Here is a 16779-nt window from a genome sequence, read left to right as displayed (position 1 = left end):
CACCCGATTACAACCACATTTTCTCCCCTTTCCCCAGTCAGAGACAGACGGAAGGGGAGGGATGACTTCCTCGGGAGGAAAATAAGCAGGGAAAGGCCGGGGCAGAGATCAAGAGAGGAGGAATCACCCCGAAGGGAAAGCAGATAATCCCTGAGAGGCGAGGCTGCGGAGGGGCATAACCGGGGAGGGAGGGAGAGGGGCAGCGAACCGGGGGGATAATCCGGCAGAGAAGGGGGGAGATAATCCCCTCGGAGGAGGGGGGAGGCGGAGGATCCCGGAGAGGGAGGGGCGGGAAACCTGATAATCTCCAGGAGGAGAGAAAATACCGGGAAGGGGGTGGGGGAAGGAGGGTGGGCGGGTAGATAATCCGGAGCGGCTGATGAAGAGCGAGTCTCCCGGGGACGCATCCGGAGGCGGGAGGAGGAGGGTTAATCCTCGCTCTGGGGGCAAAAATCCCTCTTCCCCGACTCCGGCGCTGCCATGTTCGCTCCCCTGAAGGCCCGCCCGGCACCGCTACCTGAGGGCGGGCGGCTCTTCCCCCCTCACGCCACACGCACACGCGGCGCCTCAGCTCCAGCCGCCGGGGAAAGCGCGCCCCGCTCCGGCCGCCCGGCCCCGGGGCAAGGGGCTCGGCCGGGATCCCCGCCTCCCACCACCGCTGCCCCGCCGGCTTGAAGGGAGGGAGAAGCGGGCGGACGAGCCCCCCCACACACACACACGCGACCTCCTCGCCGGTACCGCGACTCACCGGCTGGCACCGGCTCCCGCTCCCCGTCCCCTCCTCAGCGGGCGCCGCTCAGCCCCATCTACGAACTCGGGCGCGCGAGCTGGCGGTTGGCGGAGGGAGAGCGCGAGCCAGCGGTGCCGCCGCTTCCCCCGCCGGCTCCGCAGCCGCCGCCGTCCCTGCCGCTCTGCGCCCGCCTCGGCGCGCGCCGCCGGCGTGGCTGTAGCACGCGCTCGCGCTCCTCCTCCCCCGCCCCCCGCCTCCCCTGCGCGCGCGCGCCCTCCGAGGCGACGGCGCGCGAGCACCTCCCCCGCCTCCCGGAGCAAACGGCTGGGCGCCTGAGGGGGCGCGCGCGCCTCTGCCACTGCCACTGCCTCTGCCTCTGCCTCGCCCCCCCCCGCCACCCCGCCTGCCCGCCCGGGCCCCGGGCCCCGCCCCCCGCCAGTGTGCGCCTGAGGGAGGCTGCGAGCGTGAGAGCGCGTGTGTCAGTGTATGCGAGAGAGCGTGTGGGGGAGAAGCAGGGCGGGGGGCGGGGGTGAGGAGAGAGAGACGGCGCGTGTGACTGCGCGTGGCGGAGCGTGTGCGTGAGAGAGAGCACCTATGGGTGTGACTGCGCGCGCGAAGGAGAGCGCGTAGGGGTGTGCCGGGGAGGGAGGTGGTGTGTGTGAGAGGGCACGTGTGTGTGTGTGTGTGTCAAAGCAAGTGGGCGTGAGGGCGACCGCGTTTGTGACGGAGAGCGCTGCTGTGGGAGAGAGCAAGCGTGTGCGTGTGAGCGTGTGTGTGTGTCCCCATGCTGTGGACCACGGGGCACACGCGCTCCCGGACTGGATTCGGTGTCGGTGTTTGCCAGGGCGGGTCTGGGCTCTCCTCGGTCCGAGTCAGGAGGGAACAGGCCAGCGTTTCACTTGGCGCTGCCTGTTCGGTCACCAAGTGCGAGAAGCACTGGCAAAGGGTAAGTCAGATATTTCAAAGGGGAAGGTGGAGGAAATTTCCTCTGATACTAATCACATGCAAGACCACCGAGATGGAAACAACACTGAAAAACTGATTTTCCTGCGCTTCCAATCACTGTTTACTTTAAACATTTCATTTGTTTTGAACAGTGATAATAGACTAGCTTTCACTTTTTGCTTCTGGTTGATTTTGCAGAGACTCTCGCCTTTGGATGCTCTTGGACTTACTGACATTTGAGTTGCAAACATCAAGTCAGTCTCGCACGCACAATTCTCACTAAAGCTGGATCATATATCTGAGGGTAAAATTTGCCCAGAGAAGAAAATGTTCATAACCCTAACCAATACTTCATTCCTCAGCTTGTGTTCATTCGCTTTTTCCTTCTCTTACTGACTTTTCCAAAAATTTTTAAATCCAAGTGTACAGTTTGACTGTAATCTACTTAATTATGCTGTTTTAAGAATACATGATAGCCTGGTGTGACATATGGTAACCCTTAATAATAAGCTGTCTGCAATTCCCACTGGCTTTTGCTTTGGGAGCCACTGGGGAGAAGGGAAAGCCGGAACTATGTGGGGGTAGAGTTTCAACAGAAAATCCACTAGGTATCGATTTTCATTTTAACAGGTTCAGACTGTGCTTTCCTACCAGATAACAAATAAGCTGATTTTTATGCAAACAAAGATATCAGAAGATATATATGATGGGCATAATTAAAGAAATTGTGGAACACCAGCCAGCAGGCGAAAAACCTTTCTCAGGTTGACCAATAAAGATGCATCAAGTAAATAAGATCTTGCTGTCCTCATCTTAGGAAACCAGCATGTACAATTCTTTTAGGAATTATTTTTACTTACTCTTCAAATTACAGCAGCTACCCTGTGCTGAGACCTTCACAAGCATGTGGAATTATGCATCCCTGGGTCCAAAGCTTACAGCCCTCCTGCAATTTCTCAGTAAAAAAAGTCCAAATTGAGCATATTTTTGGTAATGTTCTTCACAAGCAGTTATCTTTTCCTTATTAAACTGAAAGGAAACTTAACGTGTCATGAGGGAGTCTAAGCTAAGTAATGACCTACCACCCTTTCGGTGTTCAAACCCCTGCAGCTACAACGGAAAAACTGACAGGCATAGAAAATCCTCACTCCCCGAAAAATAACTCCAGATCTTTCTCTCTCCTTTGCCCCTCTTTTTTTTTTTTTTTTTTGATGTTCTAATGGAAAATCTTTTGAACCAGAGCCACAAAACGCATAACTGTCATCTCGTCCTGTATTTCACAACTCAACATCTCGTTGACTTCTTCTCTTACAGTCTCTGAGGAGGCTGAACATTATTCTATTAAGGAGAAAGGGTTGTAGCAATTTATGCTGGCACCTTTCATGATATCCTGACCTTACCTTCATGGCCAATGAAAGAAAATGGCTTCACTGCAAAACTTAGAGGTTCCTTATTACAGTTCAACTCAAAGCTTGAATCCAAACCTGTGAAACATGAGAGCCCATTTCTGGCTGTAACAGAAGTATCTAAACACAAAGTACCTCGGCTGCTCCACAGCCTTTTGAACGTCTTCCATTCTGGCCTCTGCAGCTGCTATTTGGCTATTTAAGCCCTTCAGGGAACATGTCCCAAATGCTCACACACCATTTCTTGCCCACTGCTTAATCCATTTGACCCATTAGGGTCAAGGAAGAAACAGAGATATATTGTTTTAGAGAAGAATTTAGAAATTGATGTTTGCCCTGTGGCAGGAATTATCATATCCTTTTGGCTTTTTATTACTTACATCCACATGCCGCTCATAACAGAAATCCCCTATCCAAGGATGGTCATTAGGACCCTGATGGTGCAGTTCAATCTGATAGCTTTGCATCATTCCTGCAGTGCAAAACGACTGTAAATCTCTCTTATCCATTTAACGGGCAATTACTGTGCTTCAGCCAAGCCTCACCCTGTTCCCAGTTTAGGGCAGAGAAGACAGGGACCTGGCCAGGGCTGACTTATGCCCCAGCAATTTCTGGCTAGCAATCATGGTCAGCCAGGCATAAGTTAGAATAGTGCCAAAGCCGAGTTGCTTTATGCCAGGGATTATCTCAGTCTCTGTCTAGCCACAGGATTCAGTGAGCATAAAGACTGTATGGTAGGTCAGCCCCAGCCCTCATACTTTTGGGCTGATTGATTAGTATTGACTTGAACTGGAGTTTATGACTCTTCAGAGATTTGAACTCTGACAATACAGATCTTGCTCAAGCGAAGGGTTTCTTTTACTGTGAAGTCTGATGCTCCTCCCTGTAAAACTGCGGAGGCTAGTGTTACTAACGTGATACTTTTTTGCTGGTGCTACAAATAACACGGTAGAAGGTCTTTCTCCGGGGTCTTTTGGTTTTGCTAGGGCTCCTACCCTGATGTAGAGGGGTCAGAGGAGCAGACACCCCAGTGTACAAAATGTGGGAAGGAGAATGATGTGGTTTTCAGTCCCCTTACAGTTCTGGGTGTACCAGTGGAAAACAAAACCTGTAATCACCACCAGCACTGCCACATTTGCTTATTACTGGAGGAATGATCTACTGGCTGGTGTCAACTATGCCAAATTTTTCTTTGTCTTCTGCTCTGCAGAATTCTGGGTCTGAATTCTGATTTCTCCTGTCACGTTGTGATGACTATTTTAATGACAAAATGAACATACGTACCCAGAGAAGAGCAGCTGCTTTGAGTTAGTTCCCCTTTTTATATTTAATTGTTGTGGGGAACTGATGTTCAGTACTTTGAGTGAAGGACTTTGAGACAGTACGTTTTTTAAATGAAGTTTTAAGCTGATTGCTGGCATACTCTACAAGCCCAGTGTTCTGTGTACTTTAGTTGACCAGTGTCTAACTTGGATAATCAGTTGTTATGATCAGTCTTCAGACAGCTGGAACTCCAGACTACCTCTTTACTTGATAACCCCTAAAATATGCTGTCTTCATCACCTGTTAAATTACAGACAATAAAGTATCAGCTTCTTTGCTGTGTTTATCACCATTTGGGAATCTTGTGAGAATAATTTGTTTATGTATCCACTGGCTTACCGTCCAAGATCATCGTCATCCAATGAGATTCTTTTTTTTTATGAAGTTCTTTGTGCCAAAGAAATGAGCTAGGGGTTTTTTTGGTATACAGTATGATTTAATGTCTGAACACAAAACATCATTCAAGATTTTCAAAAAGATCCAGCAAAGACAGCAAAGTCTATAAGAAATTCCATGGTTTTCCAAACTATCCCAGAGGAACTCATTAAAAGATCACATGGATGATTACAAATATTGAAGGTAAAATAAAAACAGGGGGTTTTGGGGGGAGGGAGGGCTGATCAAAACCACAATAGTTAGGAGAATGTTGATTTACATGGAAAGGCAATATGAAAGAATAAAAGGAGACAGTAGCTGCAGAGTTAAAAGGCTATACATCTAATTCCTATGCTATTTTCATCACTGAGGTCTGTTTGCACGTGGAATTCAACTCCACAGGAGGAGATAATCAAGACAAATAGTACGACTTTATTTTTAAAAGGGGTGGATAATTTCATGGCAGCTTACAACATTGGTAACTGGGCAAGCTAAGATAATAAGGCTAATCAAATCTCATGCTTCACAGCACTAGTTCCCTGCGGGGTCAGGAAAAATCTTTCCACTATATACAACACCATACAATTAGCAAGGTTATTATTGGGGAGCAGAGGTACAGCCTTCTAAAGCAACAAGCTTTTACCATTATCAGAGAACAGAGGCTGTACTTGGCCAGATAGAGAAAAGAGCATTATTTTCTTATGCCACTTCTGCTCCTCTTCACTATCAGAATTAGAATTACAATACTTGGGTTTGTTAAAAAAAAATAAAAAAATTGAACATGATTACCTAAGTGCATTACTGTCTGAAATCCATCAAAAACTCTTATACCTGTGACTGGTAGCCCACTTCAAAAATAGCTGTCACTGACTGAACACAGGAATGGTATTGATTAAGCTGTTGCAGGTCCCAAGTGCACATTGCCCTCTGGTTAGGTCAGTAATGTTACAGAATTTGGTTCTCAGTAGTGGTTTAGACAGAAAGACCTAGTCCCAAATGATGATCAGCCCTTAGCTAGGAGCTGAAATGACATGTGTTTGGAATATTTACTTTTGGAAGTACTGTTCATTTTCTTTAATTGCCTGAACATATTGTTGTAGGTGTTCTGTGTGTATACTTGAATTTTATTTTCCATCAGTGTGTGCATCAGAGAAGTGATATTAGCTGCAATTGAAAATATTTATCTATTTTTTCTGCAAAATTTATGTTCTGTATATGAATGTGATACTCTTTATGAGTTGGGGTTTTTTTCTTATGCAGTGAAGGAAGCACAATAGCAGAACAACATCCTTTGAAAACCTATATTACAGGCTTTCTTTCTATAAACTATACCTCAGACACAATGCGTAGGTATTTCTTTGACCCCTATCTCAAAGATATTCATTTTAAATGTACTAATTATTTTCAGGTGACCTATTCTTTCCCTTGTGCACAACTTCTGTGCATTCTCAACTCTTAGCCCAGATACTGTTCAGAGCAGGAAAAAGAAAACCAAAACACAACCTCAACACAATATTGAAATTTGGGTTAAGTGACAAGAAAATCTAAAACCATGGCAGGAGCTTACATAAAGATAATTTCAAGATTTCTTCACAGGTGCAAAAGTGCTAAACTTTCTTATATAAAGAATATATTTCACTAGACTGCGTGGCCATGAGCTGTAGAAGGTTCAGCTAAATGAAGTTGAATTAAAAATAAAATTTTTCTTTACTTCTTGGGTCTCAGTAACAAGTTCAGTAAAGGATCTACTGTTTACAGTATCCTCCTGAATACAGAGTTAGACACAAAAGTTCCATAGAGCTGAACAATGAAAATGTGGGTCTGTTACTGAATAGGGTAGGTGATTTAGTGACAACAGACAGAGCTATGTTTTGGGTGCTCAATGCCTTCTTTTCCTCATTCTTCACCAACAAGGCCTCCCAGGTCTTTGTGGGAAGAGGAGAAGTACCAGCAGTGGATAAAAATCATGACTGGGATTACTTGTGAGAACTCAGCTCATACAAGTCCATGGGACCAGATGGGCTGCATCTGAGAGAGCTGACAGGGCTGGCTGATGCCCTTACAAGGCTGCTCTCTACCAGCTTTGAAAAGTCATAGAGATCAAAGGAGGTCCCTGGCAACTGAAGAGAGGCAAATATTGCACCCACCTTCAGAAAAGGCCAACAGGATGATTTGGGAAACTACAGGAGGGACAGCCTCACTTAGGTTCCTGGGAAAATCCTGGAGCAAGTCCTTTTGGAGCACATTTCTAGGCATATGTAGAAAGTGACTGGAAAAAGTCAGCATGGATTTACAAAGAGTAAATCGTGCCTTACCAACCCGAATGTGTTTCTGTGCTAAAATGACTGGATTTGTGGATGAGGGGAGAGCCGTGGATGAAAAGACTTTAGCAAGGCTTAAAAAGCTTAATAGACTACAGCAAGGTTTTTGACACTGACTCTCACAATGTCCTTTTACCCAGGTTTACACATTTCAGTCTGGATGAGCAGACAACTGATGGATTGGATGGTCTGGCCTAGAGGGCAGTGGTTGATGGACCATGCTCTACCCAGAGGCCAGTAGCAAGAGTAACGAGTGGAGTACCACAGGGTCTGTGCTGGAACCTGTCCTCTTTGTTGTCCTTAACAATGACCTGGAGGAGATGACAGAGTGATGGTTGCTCAACAGATCTGCAGATGAGACCAAGTTGGGGGTACAGTTAACATGCTGGTGGGAAGGACTGCCATCCAGAAAGACCTTGACATGCTGGAGGAATGGACCAACAGAAACCTCATTAAATTCAGCAAGGACAAATGCTGAGTCCTGCACCAGAAATGGACTAACCCCTTGCACTGATCCAGGCTGGGGGGAAACGTGTCTGCCTGGCTGGGCAGCAGCTGTTCTGAAAAGGCCCACGGGTGTTGGTAGACAGTAAGCTGAACATGAGCCAGGGGTGTTCTCTGGCAGCAAAGAAGATCAACAGCAGCCCAAGCTTTATGAATATAGGAGGAAAGTCAGTATATTATTGCCCCCCATTACTTGGCACTTGTTAGACCACATTGAAATACTGCCTACAGTTTTGGGAACCCCAGTACAAGAAAGACATTGAATAAACTGAAGCAAGTTCAGCAGAGGGCCACCAACATGGTTGGGGGCTAGAGCACTTGCCCAGTGAGGAGAGGCTGAGGGAACTGGGCTTGCTCAGTCTGGAGTAGATATGGCTTTGAAGGGGACATAACAGCAGCCTGGCAGTGCCTGTGAGGAGGTTACTGGGCTGATGGAGCCAGGCTCCTCAGTGACACATGACTGAAGGATGAGAAACAGAAGTCATAGATGGAATCATGAGAAATTCAGGCTGTAGATAAAGAAAATTTTTTTCATCATTAGGAAGCAGTGGAAGTGTTTGCCAAGAGAAGTTGTGCAGTCTCCATCCTGGGAGGTTTTCAAGACGCAGCTGGGTAAAGCCCTGAGCAATGTGGTGTGCTCTCATAGCTGTCCTTTCTTGGACCATGAGGTTGGACTAGAGACCTTCTGGGGTCCCTTCCTATCTGAATTACTCAATGATTCAATGACTCCATGAGTTCACAATTTGTATACAAAACATAGGGAAAAGGAACTGTAACTCCAGGGAGAGAAGGCAGTTCTGACATATATGGTTTATCCAATTAAATGGTAAATCTTAAATTACACTGGGAGCATAGACCAGCATCCAAGCTACAACTGCCCAGCTGTGCTGTAATAAGTTGGCTGTAGTTCCATACTCCCCCTTGTTTGCTGTCCTTTTGGCCTCAGCAACCGTGCACTCTTGGCTGCACAGCTTTAGGAAGAAGGCTTGCATGTTTTGAAGCTTTTTTGGCCACCAGAAAATTTCTTCGTTTTTTCCATCTCCATAGCCTCCTTCCCAGAGAATAAAGTCCCCAGAGTGAAAGAGAAGCCATGGCAAAATTCTGAAAGTAATGCTTGCCAGGTCTCTTGACAAGGTACGCATATCTGAAAATAATTTCTTGAAAGAAAATGCAGAAATCCCCTATTTCACCATCTTGTGTTCGGTTCAGACACACAAAGATGAAATTCCAGAAAAATAGAATACAGACATTCTCATGTTCCCTAAGGTTTCCTTTACATTGTTAAAATGATGTCATTTACACCCACTTCAAAATTCTTTTACACTGCATGATGGCTGTAAAGGGACCCTAGTTTAAACAAAAATCAAGTCCCAAGAAATCTTTGTCACATTCAATAAAACCAGAATACCAATGCAGAGAATTTTAATTAAAAACTTCAAATAAACTCAAGGGAATCAAATAATTTGTGAACCTAAGCATATCAGAAAAGCCATGGCTCAGCGACCTACATGAGTAGACTCTGCTCATTTCCTAACAGTTTTCTCCACCTTACAGAAAGTGTTGCCAGAGAGACTCTGTGTCCTCATGCTTCAACGCAAAATTAGTAGTCACTAAGGTCAGGAAGAGCCATCCCTTACAACAGAGAAATAAGCAATATTAGCAGCTTCGGACTGCAAGGCTCTCTTCCCTAAGCTGCTGTTGTAGCTCTGGCTGAAAAAGACAGTTCCTTCCCTGAACTCTTTGGCTGCAAATCTTTTCAAGACAAAATACATTGCCGTTCATGTCTCCAGCTCAATGGGATGCCAGAAAAAAATTGTGTCTCCAGTGAAAATCTAGTAGAAGATAATCATTGTCAGTAGCAAACATTGCTGCCTGTTCCCTGCTATCTGCCATGGCAAATTCATTTAAAGAAACCCACAAGTCAGTCTGGCAAAGATGACAGCAGCATCAGAGGACACTTTTCTGCCTGAATGAGGAAATAAGAAACAGTCAAGACAAAATATGTGGCAGTTTAAAAAGGTACATGGATTGGAAAGGGGAACAAAGGGGAAAATAAATGCTGATTGAGTATTTTACTTTTTACAAAGGACTCATTTTACTTACAACCAAATTTAGGGATCAAATTCTTATTTTAGTCAAATCTGATATCATGGGAAGAGTAGTTAAGGAATTATTCCACCAATATTGTTCTTGCCTAACTTCTGTTTCCTTTTACTCTTTAATTTTCAAATGCTTTTAAGACTGTAATATGTAATTTTAAGATTTGAGCCCATTTGTCCTAAAAGTATTTGAAAGAAATCCAATTATGGCCACTACAGCAAACCAGGCTTTAAAAAAAATAATTGGCTGTAGGCACGTGTAACACAATGTCTCCATTTAAAGTCTAATTACTTATACTGCATGGTCTAAACAAACCCAAAACCTGTATTTTTTGTTCCTGCAGTTAATTTCTTTTATAAAATTGCTTATCGTTTGAGAAAAGTTAGCTTGTAGGACTAATGGTATCCTTTTTTTCAGAGTTTTATGTTCAGTCAAAACACTACTTTTGCTGTGGAGCGCATTTTGGAAAGCCAGGGAAAATTGGGCCTGCTGAACCTCTTTGTGCAATTTCTTCTGAGGCAAAGGGATAGTTACGATACAGATGTGTGGAGCTGTACAATACAAATCTGTCTGTGGGAGCTACAGACAAAGCTCTCATTTCCTTTGCCTCAGACAAGTTTCTGGCAGAGGAGGCAACTGAGAATAAAGCTGACTAAACGTGGGGCAGCACCTGCCAGAGGGGAGGTGCAGGCTAGTTACTTTGTGTTTCTCACAGGACAAAGGCTGTTGGCAGGACTGAATTTCTGGTTATTGGTTAAACTCCCTCATGCAAGATATTATTTTGTACATTACCTAGGAAATGTGGCAGAATTTCCATCATCATCAGTCTTTGAGACCCATCAGAGTATCACAGGTATGGTTCATCCTGCCTTGAGACAGGGACAGGGACTGGGACTGTTTGACTTTTGAGGTCCTTTGCATTCCTAGTTTTCTGTCGTTTACACAGAATAATTTATAAACCAAATGGAAATTATATTTACCCAGTGTTTTACATTGCATTGGATTATTAAAATATCATCTATGATCTTTTACACAAAGTAATTATATATTTTAAAGAAGCTGTCATATATAAAGGAACTATCCTTTTTTACAGTATTTATCGACTATATACCCTTTTCCTTATTGTTTTTCAGTCTTACTTACATTTAAGTTCCAAAAGGCAAGGATTATCTTCATTCTGTGCCTGAACAGTGCCTAATCTGTTAAAACTCCACTTCTAGTTGGTCCCCAGGCACTCCTATGAATAAAACTACTAAAAATAGTAAATTATGTTTCTTAGTTTTCAGCAACATTACACACAGGGGTCTCTTTTTTGTTTTGACTTCAGATTTTAGCAGACCCTCTCCTAGGTGTTCTGGTGCACTTTTATGCCTTTCAGAAGCTGTGTACCCACCACAGAGCTTCCTTTCAGCTTCTTAAAAATTTTACTAAAAATCAAATGGTGTGAAGTTTAGGACATTTTTAAAAGCAAAATTTAGAAGCAGCAATGTCTGAAATCCACAGCTGAGCTAACTCTATCAGAGAAGGGTAAAAATTCTTTTTCTTTTTTTTTTAACAGACTGCCAGTGACTTTTAATAGCACTTCCTTCCTACCTGGCTTTTCATTTCTTATTAAATGAAAAAAAAAAAAAACCAAAACCAAACCAAAATTAAGTACAAGTTCAATCAAAATTGAAAGTTGGCAGCGGTAGTTTCCCAGGCATAAGACTATTCAAAGCAAAGCTAAGTAATAGTGGTAACTACCTACAACTTAGTAGTGTATTGGACTTCAGCCTAAGAGAGATCAAAGTACTTTATAAACTCACACACATGTTATGCAGAGATACTATTTAGTCTACCAATCAAATGCTGGAATCTGGAGGGGGAAGGGAGAAGGAGAGAGGACATGCCATTGATATTTAACAGTGCACAGCTGTTTCAGAAAAAAAAAAAATTCAGACAAGAAGTAAAGAAAGTATTCAGCTGTAGGTTGGATTTATGAAAGTGGTCCACAAAATTTGGCCAGGTCACAAGGCCATGTGATTTCTTCTAATCACAACCAGGGATCAGGTTTCTGAATTCACATGTTATCTAGATTCCTATCTGTGTTTGAAGAATGCAAGACATCACTCAAAGGCGGGGCAAAAGTGACTTATAGCAAGGCCAGGTGCAATCACTCTATACATGCAAAGGCATACATAGCTATGTGCTGCTTCCATATCATGCGATCTCAAAAGCATGCTATACTCACTGGTACTATTGCAGAGGCTACAGTTGTGCTGTTTCTGGTTATCTACCCTGACTTTGTGGCAGTTTGAGCTGGGCACAACTGGTCTTGTCCCAATACAGGACTGAATACAGCCCACTAAGCACCAGGTGCAGGCTCCAGGACTAGATTTTCAGTTCATTGCTGCTTCTGGGGGAAATGAATCCACTCTCAAATCACCAGTCCTGTTGCTCGTGAGAGCTCATATTTCCAGGTGTACCCCACGCCGCTACTGGTAAAGCCAGCGGTTGAGGTTGTGTGACAGCTAATAGGCTCATTCCTGAAGCCGGAAATTAATTGGGATCCTCCAAATGCAAAGCAGTTGATGTCAAAATCAGGCTTAAAATGCCAAACACCAAACGCAGGTATCAGCTGTTAAAAACTTGAAATAAGTGCTTAGAAGTTTGGGTCCGAGGTTCCCAGTCTTTCCCCAAAGGTGAAGGCTGACCTCTGCCGCTTACAGCAAACACAGCCTTCACAGGGGAGCTGTGTCCTTCACAGCAACAGTCTCAGGAGTAAGGCCTACCTCAGAAAGAAAGGGATGTCAAATCATCATAGGGGATATGGCATAAACTAATCCCTCCAGGGTTAGAGAAGTGTTTCTGTGTTGAACCAAAAGCCAACGTAGAGTTGGCAATCCCTACTGGGGATCCATCCTGTTGCTGGGATGTGCAGCTGTCTGCTCTCTTCCACTCACAGAAACAGAAGGGAACATATGGTTTCGTACATCTATCTTCTGTGGCATGACCTTTTTTCCTCTGCATAAAGGAAAAGCAGTGTTAAAAAAATCCTACCTTTTTAGTAGTGTATTAACCACCAGGTGCAAATTCGCAATCATCTAAACTAAACACTTGAGTTTGATTTTTATTTAACAGAAATCTTAGCCCTACAGATATGCTCTGTGATTATCACTTACATTTCCAGTGTACTAGATTAAAATAACAGCTTTAAAAAAAATCATTATAGAGTGCACTAGAAGCCCTCTCCTTTTACTGCAATCTATTTTTCCCTAAATAGAAATATGAATTCATTGAAATATATTTCATTAAAATGGATGTTTATTGATAAATATTAGAGAACCATATTATTATAGGAATAGCATACAATAAGCCATGTATTAATTGGCTATTAGTATAGTTCTTGGGTGGCTGAAGTTACACAACCTTGAGCTTCTTGAAGCACGAGGTGCATTTTAATAGACCATTAAAACATGGCATGTTGTGCCTTACTGCAATATATTATGGAGTGAAACAAGCTGCATTTCACTGAGAACATATTGACTGCTTTTAGCCTGAAAAATGGATGAGAACACTGTGTTCCATACATGTTGGGAGAACCAGAAAACTGCGGCATTTCTCCCCAGTGACAGAGAACTTTGTGGAAAGACGTGAGTCATACTGGGTAGGAATCTGTTGCCTAAACTAAGACATTTTTGACACTGCAGGGAGCCTGCATGGTGTCCAGCTGTCACTCCAGAAGGTGCCAGCCTCTTCTAGATCTCTCTTCATCTTCACTGTCATTTCTACGCAGATGTCTTACATACTTTATGTCCTCTGAAGGACTTCAAATGCCTACTTGTCGGCACCTCAGTGGCTACCATTGCAACCTCTACCTCCCACAATAAACCTGCTAGACCAGCACATAAATGCTTCAGCCATGAGCTATGGATAGACAGACATGCGGATAGACAAGTGGATAGGTAAGTTCTCTGCAGAACAATTTTCCAGACTTTCCACGGAGCTTTGCTGTTGAGTCACTCTGGTTCTTCCAAGGTGATATGAAATAGGTAACAGAGGTGCTCTCTGCAGTTGTCTCAGCTGAGAGAGCTGATGCATTTCTCACCAAGAGCTTTTACTGCCTCAAAGTTTAGTTCCTGCAAGGCCTTCTCCATGAGCTCTTTAGCTCTTTCTCAGGTAGGGATGAGCTAAGGAAAACAGCCAACTAACACCTCATGAAGCTTCTCAAATATGCATGTCCTCTCTGTGGATATCTAACAAGGACAGGAGTTTCAACCCAACGCATTGAGATTTCCTCTTCCTGTCACAATTCAGGCAGTGTTATCAGAGCTCAGAAAGAGTTGCCACAACTGCAAGGGGGAAAACGGCTCTTAAACTAGAACAGATTAGTTTAGAAATGTTCTAAATTTACCTGCTACTGTAGCGGTCTCAGTACGTTTTTTCTTTTTTTAGTGTATCAACTTTTACAGCAGAGAGTTGTCTATATTTGTGCCTAGTACTTTATCAGATCTTAATAAACACAGAACAATAAATGTCCCAAACTGGTATGCTGTGATAACTTACAAATATGGCAATGCTTTTGAGTTTTCTAGTGCATTAAAAAAAGATTACATTAGTGCTTCAAAAATAGAGTGAAGTAAATAAGCTATGACAGTATAAAGAACTGTTGGAGAGATTGGAATCAAGTTAGTAAAAAAGCTTCTCTGTTTATTCAGAACAGAGTTTGATGTGCTAACTGTTAAACATTAACATATTATCTTGATGGATTTTGTACCTACACACTTTAACATCACAGACAAAAAAGCTTTAAAAATAGTGCATTGTAATATGTGCTTAATTTACTAAAAATGTATGGGCAAGATAGATTGTATTTTTCATCCTCTTCACATTCTTGTCATTGTTCTCACAGTGAAAATCACAAATTCTGTTTTGAAGCTGAAAATGAATTGCAGTTGTCATTAAATGTGGGTGTTTACAGCTGTTATTAATTGAGAAAACAGTACACTGTTCTCAACAAGAGAATGCTTCATTTATACTCTGGAGAGCTGAAAGGTACCCTAGAAGGAGAGAAGAGCACTTAGCAGCTTTTGAGACATGAAGAACATGGCACATCAGGAACATTATCTCTCTCTTACCTTTTTTTATTAATAACCTGAAATAGTTTTTACCATGTTTCAAATTTCTTTTATCAAATTTCACCAATAACTTTGGCAGCCAAAACAAGGATCTAATCCTTCTGAATTTTTAACAACTCTTACCAAGTGTTGAACACAGGCAATGTCCAAGGTAGATATTATGGAATGGACAGCACCCAAATGCTTCTACATCTTGTTCTTCTATATCTTCTACTTCTAGTTCTGCTAGTGGCCTAACCACACCAGCTTTCATCAATTTCAGTAGGAGATTCAAACTCCATTCATCTCTTGGGATCAGGAAATTCATTTCCAGAAGAGATGTTTTATGCAAAATACATCTGCTCCTGTAAAACAAAACAAAACAAAACAAAACAAAACAACTCTTTCCTATTTAAAAAGTATTTTACTCCAGATTTTTTTATTTGAACTGCTTTGTATCAATGGAAATCAGAATCAGCACTTTTAAGTTGATAGGAAACTGAAGGCAGGATTGGCCTGTAATTATCTTGCTCATTCCAAAATAATATGAATGTTAATAACATACAATTGACTCTCCTCTTTCAGGAATAAAAATACAGGCTATTAAGACAGATGTTCCATTAATGTGAGTCTGTGTGTAGATTTTGGCAGGTAATAGAGAATGGGCAAAGTACAGAATGAACAATGTCTATATTTAATATTCAAATTAGCCTGTTAAAGTTTTTCAAAACATTTTTGTTGGTTTAATAGGAAAATATAGAATGCCTCTTGTGGTCAAAACATTATCTTTTAATTCCCTAATGTGTTATCCTAAACTAGCACATTTGAGCAGTAACTGTATCTATCCTTCATACATTTCAGTAGCACCAAATAGTGTTGCTATTATGGACACATATACCAAGATGTCCCTTACATTTTTTTCTAATACAAGTTTTTTACTGTATTTACTACTTTTTGAAAGACAAATATAAAGGCAGAAAGTGGCCTACATAAAAATAACCAAATGAGTAAAAAAACAATACTGCACGCCAAGATGTATGGCTTGTATCTGCACTGCCTCACAATGTAGAACCACTTTCTAATGTCATGGTGTCTTATAAATATGTGTTTGACAGTTCAGTAGCAAAGTACATTCCCACTTTGGATGGAATATTGCAATTCTGTAGGATGTTGGTTCATTGTGAGTTTCTCCAGTTGGCAAGTTAATTAATGTCAATCAACAAGAAGAGTTACAAATATCTTCATACACCACACTCTTCCTTTTGCTTCTTCAGCTCTACTACATATGATGGTTTTGATCTGGGCATGATCATTAGGTTAGCTTGAATTGTGTCTTGTTTAAATTGATCATCTAAACAGTTAACCCTTGCTTAACGTGGCAGCTCGTTACTGAAGGGCATCTCAAAGCACAATCCTTTGTGGCTCAGCAGCGGCTTGCAGGCAGATGGTGACTGCTTTTGTGCTGTAAACTGCTTGAAAAATCCCACAACAAAATGCTTAAACTAAGATTCCACCTTAGTCACGTCATATTTCTTACAGGATTTTCAAAAATATTTTCCAAACTAGTGGTCTGATGAACCTCGTCAGGAAATGGCTCCACTGGGCTTGCAAAATACTGGAAAAAGTGATTGCACCAAATCAGAGTGTTCTTCTCAGGTGAGATGGCAGCAGCTCAGTGCTTGTAGGGCTGGGCAGGGAGAAGCACTGCAGTCATGTTTGTGCAGCAGCACTGCAAACGTCTTTTATTTGCATTTGACAGTTTGCAGGTACCTGGTCCATACAAACATCTGCAAAAGAGTAGTTCTCATTCTGTGCCCCTGAGGGACCAGGTACCAGCTGACTGCACCCCCAAGTTCAGCCAAGCTTGGGCTTAAATTCAGCTTGGCTGAAAGTAGCCACATAAGTGTTCCTACAACCTGTCTGAGAACTCAGCTCAACTTTTCAGTGGGCTTTTCTAGCTGGGCTCTTTCAGCTGAGAC

The 16779-nt window shown here is 42.8% G+C and overlaps 1 protein-coding gene across 2 annotated transcripts in view; it reads right to left on the bottom strand.

Moving 5' to 3' along the window:
* The window catches only part of PALS2 (protein associated with LIN7 2, MAGUK p55 family member), a 55361-nt gene extending 54467 nt beyond the window's left edge, over positions 1-894 (bottom strand). For both annotated transcript variants that reach the window (XM_075050870.1, XM_075050875.1), the window contains exon 1: positions 749-894. The gene's annotated coding sequence lies outside the window, so the exon portion shown is untranslated. The remainder of the gene's footprint in view (positions 1-748) is intronic.
* Positions 895-16779: the final 15885 nt, after the last annotated feature.

This window comes from Buteo buteo, chromosome 2, assembly GCF_964188355.1.
Source record: "Buteo buteo chromosome 2, bButBut1.hap1.1, whole genome shotgun sequence".
Lineage (NCBI taxonomy): Eukaryota > Metazoa > Chordata > Aves > Accipitriformes > Accipitridae > Buteo > Buteo buteo.
This window is presented reverse-complemented; position numbering and strand designations above follow the sequence as displayed.